Raw genomic sequence first — 15,659 nt, forward strand, 5'->3', positions numbered from 1 at the left:
GGAGAGGGAATCATAACTACCTTAACTTGAACTAGCTGCAAGCAATGCAATGCAATGTGCACTGGTCCTAGCTCCAGACTCCGCCAGCGTCATCCTTCGAGAAAACCCACCACTGACACTATTGCCATGAAACTCCTGGTCCACTTGTACAGATCTAGCCTCAGCATAGAGAAACAGCCATGGCCAGCATCATCTGCTCCTCAAAACTCTCGAACAACAGGTCCTGGGACATTTTGAAAGTTGCCTCCGATCTCATCAGATGTGGGCATTCCTGAAATTCCAACCCGTCTTCTACGACATCAAGCTTGCATAGCTGGTACCTGCTTCGCCACTTCTGATCCACGATCTACTCCCCATTCGCCTTCATCTCTAGCCGCTTCCACTCTGCCATCAGGCGTGATTGATGGAGCTCTCTGCAGGAGGATAGTTCTCCGCATCTCGGGCCACCCTATTGTAGAACCTGCTACTACCTGGAAGCATATCGAATCCTGAAAGATTTGCATTATGGTTTATAGATGATTCTCCACTTGTTTGCTGACGCTCAGCAAGGGCACATTGCACAAGCAAGACCACCAGGGGATGAGATGACAGCCATTGGAGCCACAGTTGATGAGACATAGCGATCTTCTGTAACATATTGGTCAGATGGCAGCATCATAAGCAGGTGTCTTTGTCTGCCATTCTCCTGTATAAGTCAATTTTTATTATTAATGCAATTTCAAAGAGTCAGGACCAATCAACAGCCGTCAGAATTTCAAGTCTAATTTGAGACAGAGACATGTAAAAAAACAATAATTACAAAGTAAGTGGCCAATTTCCTGTTGTTTTTTTAGTGCCGAGGCTAATATGAGTTTTCTACCAAAAATCGTTTCTATAACATGACTTGCATTAACAATGCAGAAATTCATAATAAGCAAAATTCTGCAAAATTTCACCCAATTTGAAGGCAATAATACTAACACTCAAACTTTGCAATAAAGGCACGAAAAGGAAAACCTCAGAAAACATAACCTACAACTGAACTTTGGTCATAAATAATGCCAAACACAAAGAAGCTTGCGGCCGAGATCAAGCAGACACTAATTGATCTTGGAATTTTTCAGTTCAACTGCCAAAAGTAATCAAAGAAATTGTTTATCCACACATTTGAGTCTGGTTTATGCACAACCCTTCATAACAATTAGGAATCACTTCTAATCTTGACTGCAGTATCCAACATCAAGAAAAGTGATTGCCATATTACCTAGCAGCTTTCATAGTAGGCAAACTATATAGTCCAGAAAATCTCTTTCTAAATGAGAAACTACAAAAGCCATTCCCATAGTTGGACTACTCAAAATTAAACTATTTTAAATAGAGCACTGTTTACCTGAATGGAAAGCCAGATTGCTTCCATGACCATTATATCTTCCAAATCCAGGTCAAACTCATCATCTCTGCAATTTAAATAATCAATACAGCATAGCTTCAGATTCCATTTAAAACATCAAATGGACCTCAAATAACCAGACTACCAGATGAAATTTCAAGTTCCACATATGACATCATATAGTTTGAAATTACTCTAAAAAGGTTTATGCACACATAATAGGTTCAATGAGGTTTATAGATGGCCTGTTATTCTTGCACATATTAGAGTCAATGATTAGATTGATGTAATCTTTATTATGATAGTTTGTAAATCTTCAGAGCATGCAGACCAGCCTCTTGTGACATTAACTTCCCTAAAGTTTGCTGTTCCGTTCTTCATGTAAGTCTTCAGACTTCTATACAATGTTGCAAATCATTTGGTTCATAGTTCTATACTTATGTCCACAGTATCAATTCATTCAAGTTCTGAAAAGGGGCCTAGGCTTCCTCGTTACGTCACAAGTCATTAACATCAAAATCTTCTGTTGCATTAGATAACCAGATAATTGAAAAAAGACCCAAAAAAAAAAAACACTCATAACGAAGTCTCAGAAGGTTAATTACTTGGGATATAATTCTAGCAAGATACCAGAATAATCTCTCTAAATATCTAGCTTGATACATAGAATTAATCTCTCTAAAATTCAACATCTATAAACTTCATAAGACTATTCAAATAAAGTCTGCATCTGCTTCATTGAACAAGCAAATCCCCAATCCCTTTACTTTTTACTAACAAAGATTAAATTTGAATACATCTTCCCTTAACCCTGACAGCAAACACAGTGCTCTAACATTAGTGAGGAGGTAGATAGCCTTTAGTTCAACACCAAAGTTCTTGGATTCCATAGAGTGCCATTTTTTTCTATTTTTGAAATGGAAAAGGCAAACGAAAATTCAATAGTATAGCAGATTGTTTATTCATTGAAACACTCCATATAATTATATCTCAAAACTCCATGACCTTTGACCATCATCAAGTCATCCAAGCTCACCGACATAAATATGATGATGGCAGATGATTTCTGTCAACTAACTTTAAATTCTTCAAGAACAAGCATTTTGCTGAAGCTTATACATATAAATATGTCCACATCAAGGGAGGGCTATCAAGAGAAGTAAAGTAACAATTACCTAACACAGCTAGCAAGCTCAAAATCCACTAAAAAATCTAATCTCTCAGTTAAACAAAAGCAAATCTATCTAAAAGTCTGATTCTTCACAAATGTGACACTTGTAAATCAAAGATCATATCTCCATAGATGGACATTTGCAACAAGGCGGCAACACATATCTTAGCAAAGAAAGAGTAACAGATTTCAGAAACTTCTGAGACCATAGGTTTCATTTTAGCAATTTTGGTCATTCCTATAGACTATTTTTATTAATTATTATTAACAATGACCACCAGGAAACAACTAAAACTATATAGCACTTCAACCATGATAGCAAGATACCAGCCAAGAACACTACATACCTGTTTTGTCTCGGTTGTGAAGGCTGTCTTATAATAGAGCAGCACATGAATCTTGGAAGGATACAATTTCATCACGTTCCACAGATCTAGAAGATGAAACTGTAAAGAAAAAATTTATACAATGTCCAATTGTAGAGCGAAAGGAACAATTATATGTAGTTAGAAACAGAATAAACGAATGTACCGGCCATTGAGCTGTATTCAACCTCTCCTGGTGCTACACTTGTGCTTGAGAACTTAATTCTTGTCTTTTTTGCATTCTCTCTTCCTCATCGTGAAGTTCCTGCTGCCGCATCCTAATTTTTGCTTCTTAACACTTGTTCTTCCTGCAGAAATTGGAAAAATGTAAATCAAATGTAGCATTCCATCAGAAAATTACTATCCAAACATTCTACATTTTAATAATACAACAATGAAAGCTATGGGTGACCAGTCTCACAATTTGCTCAATGCCTTTTTCCTCCTTTGTTTTCACACCTCGATACTCCACAGCATAATTTGAGGTTTTGCAAAAAGGACATCTTATAATTTTAAGAATACAATCACAGAATAAACCTTAGGTGCCGGCACCTAACATAAAACCCAAAATTTAGTAATCCTAAAAGGCTAAAACCTGGTGTTTGAAGCGTTCTTCTCATCCGTGTTTCAATAGGGATAAAATATATCACATCTCCATGTAACTCATTCTACATATGTTCCACGATTCAATAATAGTTTTATATTTGAATGAGATAATTACATCCACCTCTTAAGTTTCATAAAATTTATGAGGGCTTTGCTTATTTCTAAATATAAAGACTTATTTGTAAGTAGATCCAATTTTAGAGAAAAATAATGTAATTTTATCTACTATATGTTTTCTTAAGACCCAGCTCATGTGTTGCAATGTGTAACTACTATGCTTTAAAAATTAATTCGTGTTGACAATTTGAGTTAATTAATTTCACTAAAAGATGTAGAAAGATTCCAAGTGAGTCATATATTTCTTGTCTGAGTCAACCAAATTCTTCATATTATAGAAAAGATGTTTTGTATTATTCGGTAACATGATTACTTTTTAATGTTTCCAATACTGCCAATACATCGCATGCTTATGAATTATTTAATTAATTTTTAATCTCGACTTTCCATTAACCAATTACAATATGACATGGAACACAAAATCTTATTACCTTCTCTAATCTTATGACTTTAATCACTTTCAACAAGAAATTGATTATTGAAGAGTAATAGTTGATCACATGATGAAAGCAGCACACTTATTAATTTCTGATAAACTGTGAGTACAATAAAAATTAAAAAAAGAAAAAGGGTAAGGAAGGCATAGGTAATAAAAGTGGAGTGGAATTGATGAGGATGAGAATTGACAAAGCATGTGAAGCCAAAAGATTTTGCTTAACATTATTATCAGACAAAGCATGTGATACTTTTAAATGTTTCTGATATTGCTATATCCTCTATCCTATTTGGGACCAACATCCAATGGACATCATTGGGTTATTCATAAATACAAAGATCTTGATGCTACTCTGTCTGCCTCTCCATGGATATTAATGCCTCCCACATTCAACATTTACATTATCTTCTTATTTTATAATTTAAAAAAAAAAAAACCTCCAAGAAATTCCCTGAGGTTAAATTAATCAATAACCATGGCGTCTCCTAATTTTGCTTAATTATCATGTTCAAAGGATTCATATAACCAGCAACGTTATCAAGCAACTGATATGCCCCTCCACTTTTATCCCTATCTTAATACATGGGACATATTCTATTCATAATTGTGGACTGTGCCTTATTTTACGACAACCCTACTTAAAAGACCTTCATAATTTGTCAATTTGACCTTTTTAAATTGGTTGAGCAGATAAGATCTGTCATCCTCTTTTGTTTCATTTTTATCTATTCACAACTTTTATACCTTCACTCTAGCGTTAAATTGACTCGTGGACTTTAACCCTAGAATTTTTTTCTTTTCTTTTTTTCTAAAATACATTGCTTTTAGAAAAAGAATAGTAAATTTATATAAGAGTTTTTTTAATTGTCTAAAAATAAAAAATAAAAATTTCATGGCTCGAGCATCAACGTAACTTTTTCTAATTGTTAGAGTGAAAAGATATTAAATGGAGATGTTATCACTAAACAAATCATGAAAAGATCATATTTCAAGTTAATCAGTAAAAAACTGGTTTTAAGTAATTATTTATATCTAATTGTACTCGTTTTCCTATCATTTTTTAAAAAACCGGACGGAGGACAACGCTCTCTGATGGCGGCGTGTCACGTTCAAACCGGTCCACCGTTAGGACCGCGCGTGGACGCCGGTTAACCGATGGTTTGACAAGTTTAAAATCTACACACAAACACCCCTAATAATAACCATAGCCCCTAAAGGTTGAACTCTAGCAACAGAACCTTGGACCAAATGCCACATCGACGATCGAGACTGGAGCAGAGTAGCGACACACCAGGAGGGGTAGATCGGATGATGGGGAGGGCGAATCGCATAGCAGTAGAGGCAATCGCCGGAAAATGGCCAGAAGGTGGTAAATTACATGTCTCGTTTTGCTTTTTTGTGACGATATGATCTTCGTGAACGACAGCAAGTGAGCTTGGTGAAAGTAGATCGGGGGCTAGGAGGGAAAGCCTGTCGATGCCGGGAGGCCATCGACGCCGGGAAATAAAAAGAAAATCTCCGGCGAAAGGTGGATGAGAAATGTTCACGCGCCGGTTGGAGATGAGAGTCGTGACGCGCCGGGAGAGGAAAGCGAGAACTCAGAGGTGTTTTCCGACAGGAGATGAAGGTGGAAGTCGCCTGGAAAAGGGGAGTCGGGTCATTGCCGATTTGACTTTGGCCAGGAGTATGTTTGCTAGTTTTGAAACCTTAGGGCGACTGGTAAAATCGGGGTGTGTTGTTATATTTAAACTTAAATTAGTAAAAGAGTGACAGCCGTACGCCGGAGAAGGCCCCGGGTACCGGTCCAACCGGTTGGAACACGGCCGTCGGTCCGGTTTTTAAAACATAGGTTCCTATCCTATCAAGAGTAATTACATTTTCCTACCAGGTTGCAAATCTACAGTTCTCACCCTGGTTTTCATTAAATTGCAGATTCCCCGCTCTTGAATTAACAGAAAATTGTTTAATTCAATTAAAGAGTTAAAAATAGTCATTTCAAAGAGAAAATTTTAAAATAACCGTTTCATTTCTCAAATTCACCCCATCGAAACATTCAAGCTAACCCTTCACTTCTCAATTCACTCCACAGCGATTTCAGATTCATTCTGACTGTTTCGCACAATTGACCTCTCCCGCACCACATACAATCCCCTCACCATCATATTCAAAACCCCTAACCTCCCCACCTAATTGAACCCCAATCGTCAGTCGTCGCTTTTAGTGTCAATCAGCATCATCCAAATTCTGGTAGGTCCCGACATTGAAGACCACCCCCAAACCACCATAGCATCGTCGCTTTCCCAACATCACAACAGATATCGCCCGCCAATCGTCGTCACCTCTCCCTTAGGTTTTCGATTTTGTCAACCCCTTTCTAGCCAAATTCGACACCTCGCCGAGTACATCGGATAGAAAGTAAGGTTCTGGTTAAGAGGATAAGCGATGCTGATGGTAGTGTTAGGGAAGTCCAATGGGGTCAAAATCAGGCCAGATTTTAGCTTAACCCGGATGCCTTTGAGGGATATTGAGAGAATTTGAGATGTGAAGGTTATCTTGAGAGATAAGAATGAGTTAATTTAAATGGAGAATCCTACAATGGATGAACCATGTGTGGATTTTGCGAGATTAGCCACCTTGGGTGGAAAATGGTCGTTTACTCTCCTATCAGGAAAATTCATACATGGTGTACTACGCTTCATTAAAGTTGTCAAATCAAATAAAGACTCTTGAATCGCCCCCAGTAGTTTCATTGACCAATTAAACAGATTGAAACGGTTAAATTGTGGCCGTTTGACAACTTTTCCCTCCTATCAATATTTGACTCAGTCACCACTATTCGTTCATACGATTCTGCCCATTCAAGTATAGTACAGTACACCAGCAATTATCAGGACTAATCTGTAGCTACAGAAGGTCTAACCAGGAAGAAGTAAAGTTCGACTATCTTCTCAAGAACCATTAATAATCTAAAAACAATATAATAGGCATATTATTCAAGATGACTATATAATGGAATCGCAATTCAGCCTTATGTCCACCCCAGTTCTATCAATATTTCCCTTTCAATATATGAGAGTCTCGGGTACATCCGTTAAAAGAAATACTATACTATCCCTGAAATGTGCTGACGCAAAAGGATAAGAGTGACTCAAAATTGCTATCACAGTAGCGAAACAGACTGCGTTTCATAATGGGTTTCAGTTATAATGACAAATTATGCCCTTTATACACAACTGACAGGCCTTTTCCATGGGATTTTTTATCAAATGGAATCAAAAAAATCCATTCTAACTCAAAGAATACCATAGCCAACCAACCACACCTTTCATTCATTCAAATAATCTGCCGTCTTTCCTTTTTTTAACATTATATATGAAGAAAAGAGTGTGAGGAAGGGAATCATAACTACCTTAACTTTGAACTAGCGCAAGCAATGCAATGCAATGTGCACTGGTCCTAGCTCCAGACTCTGCCAGCAGTCATCCTTCGAGAAAACCCACCACTGACAACTATTGCCATGAAACTCCTGGTCCACTTGTACAGATCTAGCCTCAGCTAGAGAAACAGCCATGGCAGCATCATCTGCTCCTCAAAACTCTCGGGAACAAAGGTCCTGGACATTTTGAAAGTTGCCTCCATCTCATCAGATGTGGGCATTCCTGAATTCCAACCGTCTTCTACGACATCAGAGCTTGCATGCTGGTACCTGCTTCGGCCATTCTGATCCACGATCTACTCCCCATTCGCCTTCATCTCTAGCCGCTTCCACTCTGCCATCAGGCGATGATGATGAGCTCTCTGCAGGGATAGTTCTCCGCATCTCGGCCACCCTATGTAGAACCTGCTACTACCTGAAGCATATCGAATCCTGAAGATTTGCATTATTGGTTTATAGATGATTCTCCACTTGTTGCTGACGCTCAGCAGGGCAGCTATTGCCAAGCAAGACCACCAAGGGGATGATGATGTACCACCATTGGAGCCACAGTTGGAGACATAGCGATCTTCTGTAACATATTGGTCAGATGGAGCAGCATCATAAGCAGGGTGTCTTTGTCTGCCATTCTCCTGTTAAGTCAATTTTATTATTTAATGCAATTTCAAAGAGTCAGGACAATAAACAGCCGTCAGAATTTCAAGTCTAATTTGAACACAGACATGTAAAAAACAACAATAATTACAATAGTAATGGCCAATTCCTGTTGTTTTTTTAGGGCCGAGGCTTAATGAGTTTTACCAAAAATCGTTTCTATAACATGAACATTGCATTTACAATGCAGAAATTCAATAAGCAAAATTCTGCAAAATTTCACCCAATTTGAGCGCAATAATACATACACTCAACTTTGCAATGTACAAGGCACGAAAAGGAGAAACCTCAGAAAACATAACCTAACAACTGAACTTTGGTCATAAATAATGCCAAACACAAAGAAGCTTAGCCGGCCGAGATCAGCAGACAATTGATCTTGGATTTTTCAGTTCAACTGCAAAATATCAAAGAATTGTTTATCCACACATTTGAGTCTGGTTTAATGCACAACCCATTCATAACAATTAGTGAATCACTTTCTAATCTTGACTGGAGTATCCACATCAAGAAAAGTGATTGCCATAACCTTCAGCAGCTTTCATAGTAAGGCAACTATATGTCCAGAAAATCTCTTTCTAAATGAGAAACTACAAAAAGCCATTCCCTTAGTTGGACTACTCAAATTAAACTAATTTAAATAGGCATGTTTACCTGATGGAAAGCCAGATTGCTTCCATGACCATTATATCTTCCAAATCCAGGTCAAACTCATCATCTCTGCAATTTAAAAATCAATACAGCCTAGCTTCAGATTCCATTTAAAACATCAAATGGACCTCAAATAACCGAGCTACCAGATGAAATTTCAAGTTCCACATATGACATCATATAGTTTGAAATTACTCTAAAAGGTTTATGCACACATAATAAGGTTCATGAGGTTATAAAGACGGCTGTTATTCTTGCACATATTTAGAGTCAATGATTAGATTGAGATTTAATCTTTATTATGACAGTTTGTAAATCTTCAGAGCATGCAGACCAGCCTCTTGTGACTTAACTCCCTAAAGTTTGCTGTTCCTTCTTCTGTAGTTTCAGACTTCTATACAAATGTTGCAAAATTTGGTCATAGTTCTATACTATGTCACCAGTATCTAATTCATTTCAAGTTCTGAAAAGGGGCCTAGGCTTCCTCGTTACGTCACAAGTCATAACATCAAAATCTTCTGTTGCATTAGATAACCAGATAATTGAAAAAAGACCCAAAAAAAAAAAACACTCATAACTGAAGTCTCAGAAGGTAATTACGGATAGAATCTAGCAAAGATACCATAGAATTAACTCTCTAAAAATTCAACATCTATAAACTTCATAAGACTATTCAAAATAAGTCTGCATCTGCTTCATTCAACAAGCAAAATCCCCAATCCTTTACTTTTTACTAACAAGATTAAAATTTGAATACATCTTCCCTTAACCTTGACAGCAAAACACAGTGCTCTACACACTTAGTGAGGAGTAGATAGCCTTTAGTTAACACAAAAGTATCTTCGATTCAATAGAGTGCCATTTTTTCTTATTTTTGAACAGGAAAAGGCAAAACGAAATTCAATAGTATAGTCGATTGTTTATTCATTGAAATCACTACATATAATATATCTCAAAACTCCATGAACTTGACCATCATCAGTCATCCAAAGCTCACCGACATAATATGATGATGGCAGATGATTCTGTCAACTAACTTTAAATTCTTCAAGAACAAGCATTTTGCTGAGCTTATACATATAAATATGTCCACATCAAGGGAGGGCTATCAAGAGAAGTAAAGTAACAATTACCTAACACAGCTAGCAAGCTCAAAATCCACACAAAAATCCAATCTCTCAGTTAAACAAAAGCAATCTATCTAAATGTCTGATTCTTCACAAATGTGACACTTGTAAATCAAAAGATATCATGATTCTCATAGATGGAACATTTGCAACAAGGCGGCAACACAATCTTAGCAAAGAAAAGAGTAACAGATTTCAGAAAACTCCGAGACCATAGGTTTCATTTAGCAATTTTGGTCATTCCTATAGATAGTTTATTAATTATTATTAACCAATGAAACCAGGAAACAACTAAAACTATATAGCAACTCAACCATGAATAGCAAGATAACAGCCAAGAACACTACATACCTGTTTTGTCTGGGTGTGAAGGCTGTCTTATAATAGGAGCAGCACATGAATCTTGGAAGGATACAATTTAATCACGTTCCACAGATCTAGAAGATGAACTGTAAAGAAAAAGTTATACAATGTACAATTGTAAGCGGAAAGAACAATTATATAGTTAGAAACAGAAAAAACGAGTGGTACCGGCCATTGAGCTGTATTCAACCTCTCCTGGTGCTACACTTGTGCTTGAAGAACTAATTCTTGTCTTTTTTGCATTCTCTCGCCTCATCGTGAAGTTCCGCTGCCGCATCCTAATTTTTGCTTCTATAACAGTTGTTCTTCCTGCAGAAATTGGAAAAATGTAAATCAAATAGCATTCCATCAGAAAATTACTATCCAAACATTCTACAATTTTAAATACAACAATGAAAGCTAGGTGACCTATCTCACAATTTGCTCAATGCCTTTTCTCCTTTGTTTTCACACCTCGATACTCCACAGCATAATTTGAGGTTTTGCAGAAAGGACATCTTATAATGTTAAGAAATACATCACAGGAAGTATGAATCAAATAATGGATAAGAAACAATATAAATTAAGATATTTATATTAATTTTAATTTGAACAATGCATTAATACTGAAGGATACTGAGTAGGGGATTGAATTGGGATTCTTCATCTGCAAAAAACACTCTGATCCAGGAAAGATAAATCAAATTACATGCAAACATTAATTACTGTATTTATAATTAACACTTGATGCAAGTGAGAAACAAATCACAGAATATCTACTGTACAACATGCCTTTCATGCAACATTTTGATCGGTTGAGACTTGGATAATACTACAACACAAGCAAAAAAGCCAATTGAATAGACGATTCAACTAAACCTAAACACAAACAAACTAATCTACATCCTTTTGACCTTCACAATCTCCTCCGATAGGTCATAGAAAAAAGGATGACAAGCAAAGATAAACAGTGTTCTCATCTTTTAAATCACTAGGCCCCCAAGACAAATGAATATGGGGAATTATTGAAACAGCATCAAGTCAATGTTTTTGAAAACATTAAACCAGGTCACCAATTTCATGTTTCCATAGACCTCAGTACATCTTTCATCCTAATTTTATCACGGAACCAGAGTAGAAGATACAAAGAAGAAAGCCAGAGATAGAAAGCACTAACCAAGAAGCATATAGGGCACTCTTCGAGATCACAGCAACATCCATCATCCCCAGGATAGCAAGAGCAAGCTTAGAGTCAGAATTAGCTTCTTAAGCTTCTAACATCCACATCTTTGTGAACATATAACCCCTGCGGTCTGGTGTACCTCTCATCCACCACTTGCTCCTCCTTCCAGCTTATTACCCATCCAATACAGTTCTCTTCTGTTTATTTGCCTCTTTGTTTAGTACTCAAATTTTTCAGAATACAAAAATCAAAACAACACAAGAATCACAAGTAAAAATCTGTTTCACTTCACTAATACATTTGATTCCTAAAAGAACAGCCTTAATCGAATAGACTCAAATGGAGCTGGTAACACGTTCAAAAGACATTTGCATAGCACTTAAACCCTAACTCATGTCTATTTACAACAGACAGAAATGAATTCCCAAAATTGGCAACGATTCGCTGCCGGAAACATTTTCAAACCCTGCAAGTGCCAGAAAGAAAGCAAACACAAATTACAAACAGAATACAATTCCTAAAGCGAATTCACTACAACAAAATTCAGAAACCCTAATTAACACATCACAGCACAAAAATCACAGTACCGAATCGCAATACTCGCTGTCCAATGACTTCACAATTGCCGCCGAATAACATTTCCACAACACTCAAAAACACAAACAAAAACAAGTTACTTCAAAGAAACAGCAACAAAAAAAAAAAAATGGGAATAAAAAAAATTACCAAAACGAACAGAGAAAAAAACAAAACGAGATGAAATGAAAGAACAATTGAGTGGTTAAAAAGAACAAACCTTGAATACGTGAAGTGAATTGTTGTGAAGAGTGTAGATTAAGAGAGAGAGAGTCTCTCTGTTGAAGAGACTGGAGAGATCGAGAGATTTGCTAACAATAAGAGAAAACAATCAGAACTTTCTCTGTTATATGAGACAAACAAACAAACAAAGAACTCTTTTTCTTTCTTTTTTTTTCTTTTTAATTTCTTGCTACGGTACGCGCGACGTCCCGTAATATTATTATTTCTTTTATTTATTTTGTATTTAACAACTTGAAGAAAATAGTTTCGGGATTTATTTATTGGTTTGTATTTTAGTTATTGTTGTCATACGGGGAAGAGTGATCTCCCGAGGACGGAAACTTAGGGAGAGAGAGAAGAGCAAGGCACGAACGGTGGAGTATGGGGGAGAAAAGAATCGTCACAGGCTCCACGCATCAATCCAAGGGAATATACCCCGCGCGGGAGGGACGCGTGGGTTTTGTGCAGGAAATAAAAATAGAATCGGTTCAAGAATATTGTTGTTAATGTAGAAAAGGAGAAATTTTTCCCTTATTTTTTTTTCATTTAGTGAGTTTCTTTTATAATTATTTTATTCAAAGAATTAAAAAATAATATCCTATTTTCATATTAATATTAAATTAATCTATTCTTGCATTGATGGAGTTAGTGTACTTATTTTTCTACGGTTTTATTCTATTAGAATCCAAATACTATCCTACAAATATTGAAAACTTGAATGTAAGTAACTTACGTTGTAGTATTCCGATAATTAAAACTAAATGACAAAATACAAATTGTAATGTAAATGTTTGTATAAATATATTAAAATAAGTAAGATGTATATTTGCTAAATGATTTTTTTTCTGTTTTTCAAATACTTCATACAGTCCCTAACAAGTTGTGGGTTGTTCTTTAATAATTTCGGTATTCGCGGATTATTAACAATATTCATTTCGGAAATGTTATATAAATTCCAAATCATCTCACTGCCAATAGCAATAACCGTCCTTTTAAGTACCGTATGGGATAGTTTTCGGAACTTAGTGAAAGAGATTTGTTATCTCATGTGCTTTTTGAAAAAAATATTAATAAAGGGATGGGTTTCTTCAAACAAGGAGGAGTTGGATAAACTATTCAACAATGATATTTTAATAATTATCAATTTAATATTCCAAATTTGAAATAATATTTTAATTAATTTTTTTTATGGAGAGCATAGTAGCAGGGTAATTTTTACTTATTTATGGATATGAGTGTGCTTTACGCTCCATGAATGAGTGGGCATCTGAATAATTTTTTATGATAAAGAAGCAAGATGACCCATTGACGGTATTCCTGTCTAGTTATTTTTTACTGTATATTAATAATACTTATAGACCTTTTAATTGGTTGACCAAAATCTATAAAATCTGAGACGTGTCTTAGGTTATAAAATCAAATGAACAGAGTTGCATTCAATTAGTAATATTATCTCCAAGCCACCCAAAGTCTTGATCTTCATAAATTTATATATGATTTTAATATACGTAGAAGCACTGAATAAGACAACAGTCTTATGTTTTGTAATCAAGTACTTGTTGAAGAAGGCTTTATTTGGTTCACCCAAATTGGTTAAGGAGGGTGAACCATGCATGGTCATCCATTCTGAACCATTATGGGCCATCTCTTTTGTCCATTCTACCAACATTTTAACTCTTTTGGAGAAATGAGGTCATTAACCATGTTTCAATTTAAATTTAATTATAAAAGACTTATCTTCGAAACAATTAAAATAAATTAATTAAGAATTGAGTGGGGTCAAAAGCCCCCACTCGGACCTACTTAGTATTGTGAAGATCAATGTTCTATATTCTATTTATAAAATATTATTATACAATCTTAATTTATCAGATATAGTTATTATTTTTAAGTATTTATGTGAAAAGATAGTTCTGAATGGGGGATTTGTAGTGGAATGTGATATCTAGGTATTGAAAATGAAATTTATATATGTAGATTACTAGATAGTATTATCACATCCATGTTTCCAATCATTAATATGTGACATATTTAGCCAGCTTAATTAAACATTAAATGGATTAATTCAATGTCCATTGACATAAACATTATCAATGAGTATTGTGTGTATCCATATAAACCAGATTCAATTAATTAATTGATCAATTGATTAATTAATAATAGAAGTTATCTTAATGGTATTCATGAGTTATCGGCTCATGAATCTTGTTATTCTAAATTATCCATGAATTAATTATAATGCACGAATGAATCAAGTAAATAATTATGAATTAGTATATTATTCACCATAAATAAGTATATACATAAGTGTCTAAATCAGTATATTCATCATGATTATATAAACCAAAATAATTATAAATTAAGTGATGAATTTTTATATTTTAATTGAATTTATATGCAGATGTGTGTGTATTGTAATATGAATTAGTATTTTTTTATAACTTTATATATTTAATTAATTAACAATCTTATTTTTTACTTCTTAAGAAAAAAAGAAAAAGTTCGTAGAAACAAATTTAAATTATCGTGGCCTTAAAAATTGTATATAACTAATAATATAACAGAAATTATATACCCAATTTTTATTGAAGATGTTAGTAATTGAGATACTAAAATTTCATAATTTTTTTAAATAAATGACAAAAGTTTCAAATTCTTTAGAAACTGGACAATCAATGGTCACATAAATAAGGGAAATAGGTAATTACCTTATTTTAGAATTTTAATATTTTCATATTTTTTTAATTTAGAATTAGAAAGCAATTTAAATGATATAAGAAAGAAATAAGTAGACAGACCACACAGACCACACCAGAATCTCTTGCACTCGCCAGCAGCGCCACCCACACCATCAGGCCATCACCAAACTCAACTCCAAACCATCCGCATCCATTTCGTCGACACCCAGCATCAATTCACCACAACAACCACCCACTCACCAGCGACGACCACAATCCACAACTATTGCCGTGTAGTTCAACAACCACCCACAGACCACAGTCCATAGCTGCTGCGTTGCACTTGATATATTCCTGAACCAGAACAGCGACGATGTCATGATAGTGACCACGCTCCAATTTTCACCGCTATTCAGATATGCAATCCTCAACTGCTCGTTCTTTGAATATAAAAATTGAAGAATTTTAGGGGTAAATTTGAAAACCGGTTAACCAAATCGAATATTCAGTTCAATTTACAATCGATTTATTCCATAAACCGGTTCGGTTTTGGTTTGCATTTTGTCTAAAACCGAATAGTCGGTTCGTTTCGGTTTGCCCTATCCGGTTCGATTCACGGATTATCCCACCCCTAGCTAGTACTAATCCCTCTTGTATCAGGTGTCCAAATCATAATAATTATAGTTTAATTTTTAGAAATAGATACATACTCGACAAGAGTCACAC

General features: G+C 35.4%; 1 pseudogene; it reads right to left on the minus strand.

Annotated features, from left to right (window-relative positions):
- Positions 1-21: 21 nt before the first annotated feature.
- On the minus strand, positions 22-15,313 carry LOC116144436 (annotated as a pseudogene).
- Between the last annotated feature and the right edge of the window lie 346 nt (positions 15,314-15,659).

The sequence above is a fragment of the Pistacia vera genome, unplaced genomic scaffold, assembly GCF_008641045.1.
Source record: "Pistacia vera cultivar Batoury unplaced genomic scaffold, PisVer_v2 Contig445, whole genome shotgun sequence".
NCBI lineage: Eukaryota > Viridiplantae > Streptophyta > Magnoliopsida > Sapindales > Anacardiaceae > Pistacia > Pistacia vera.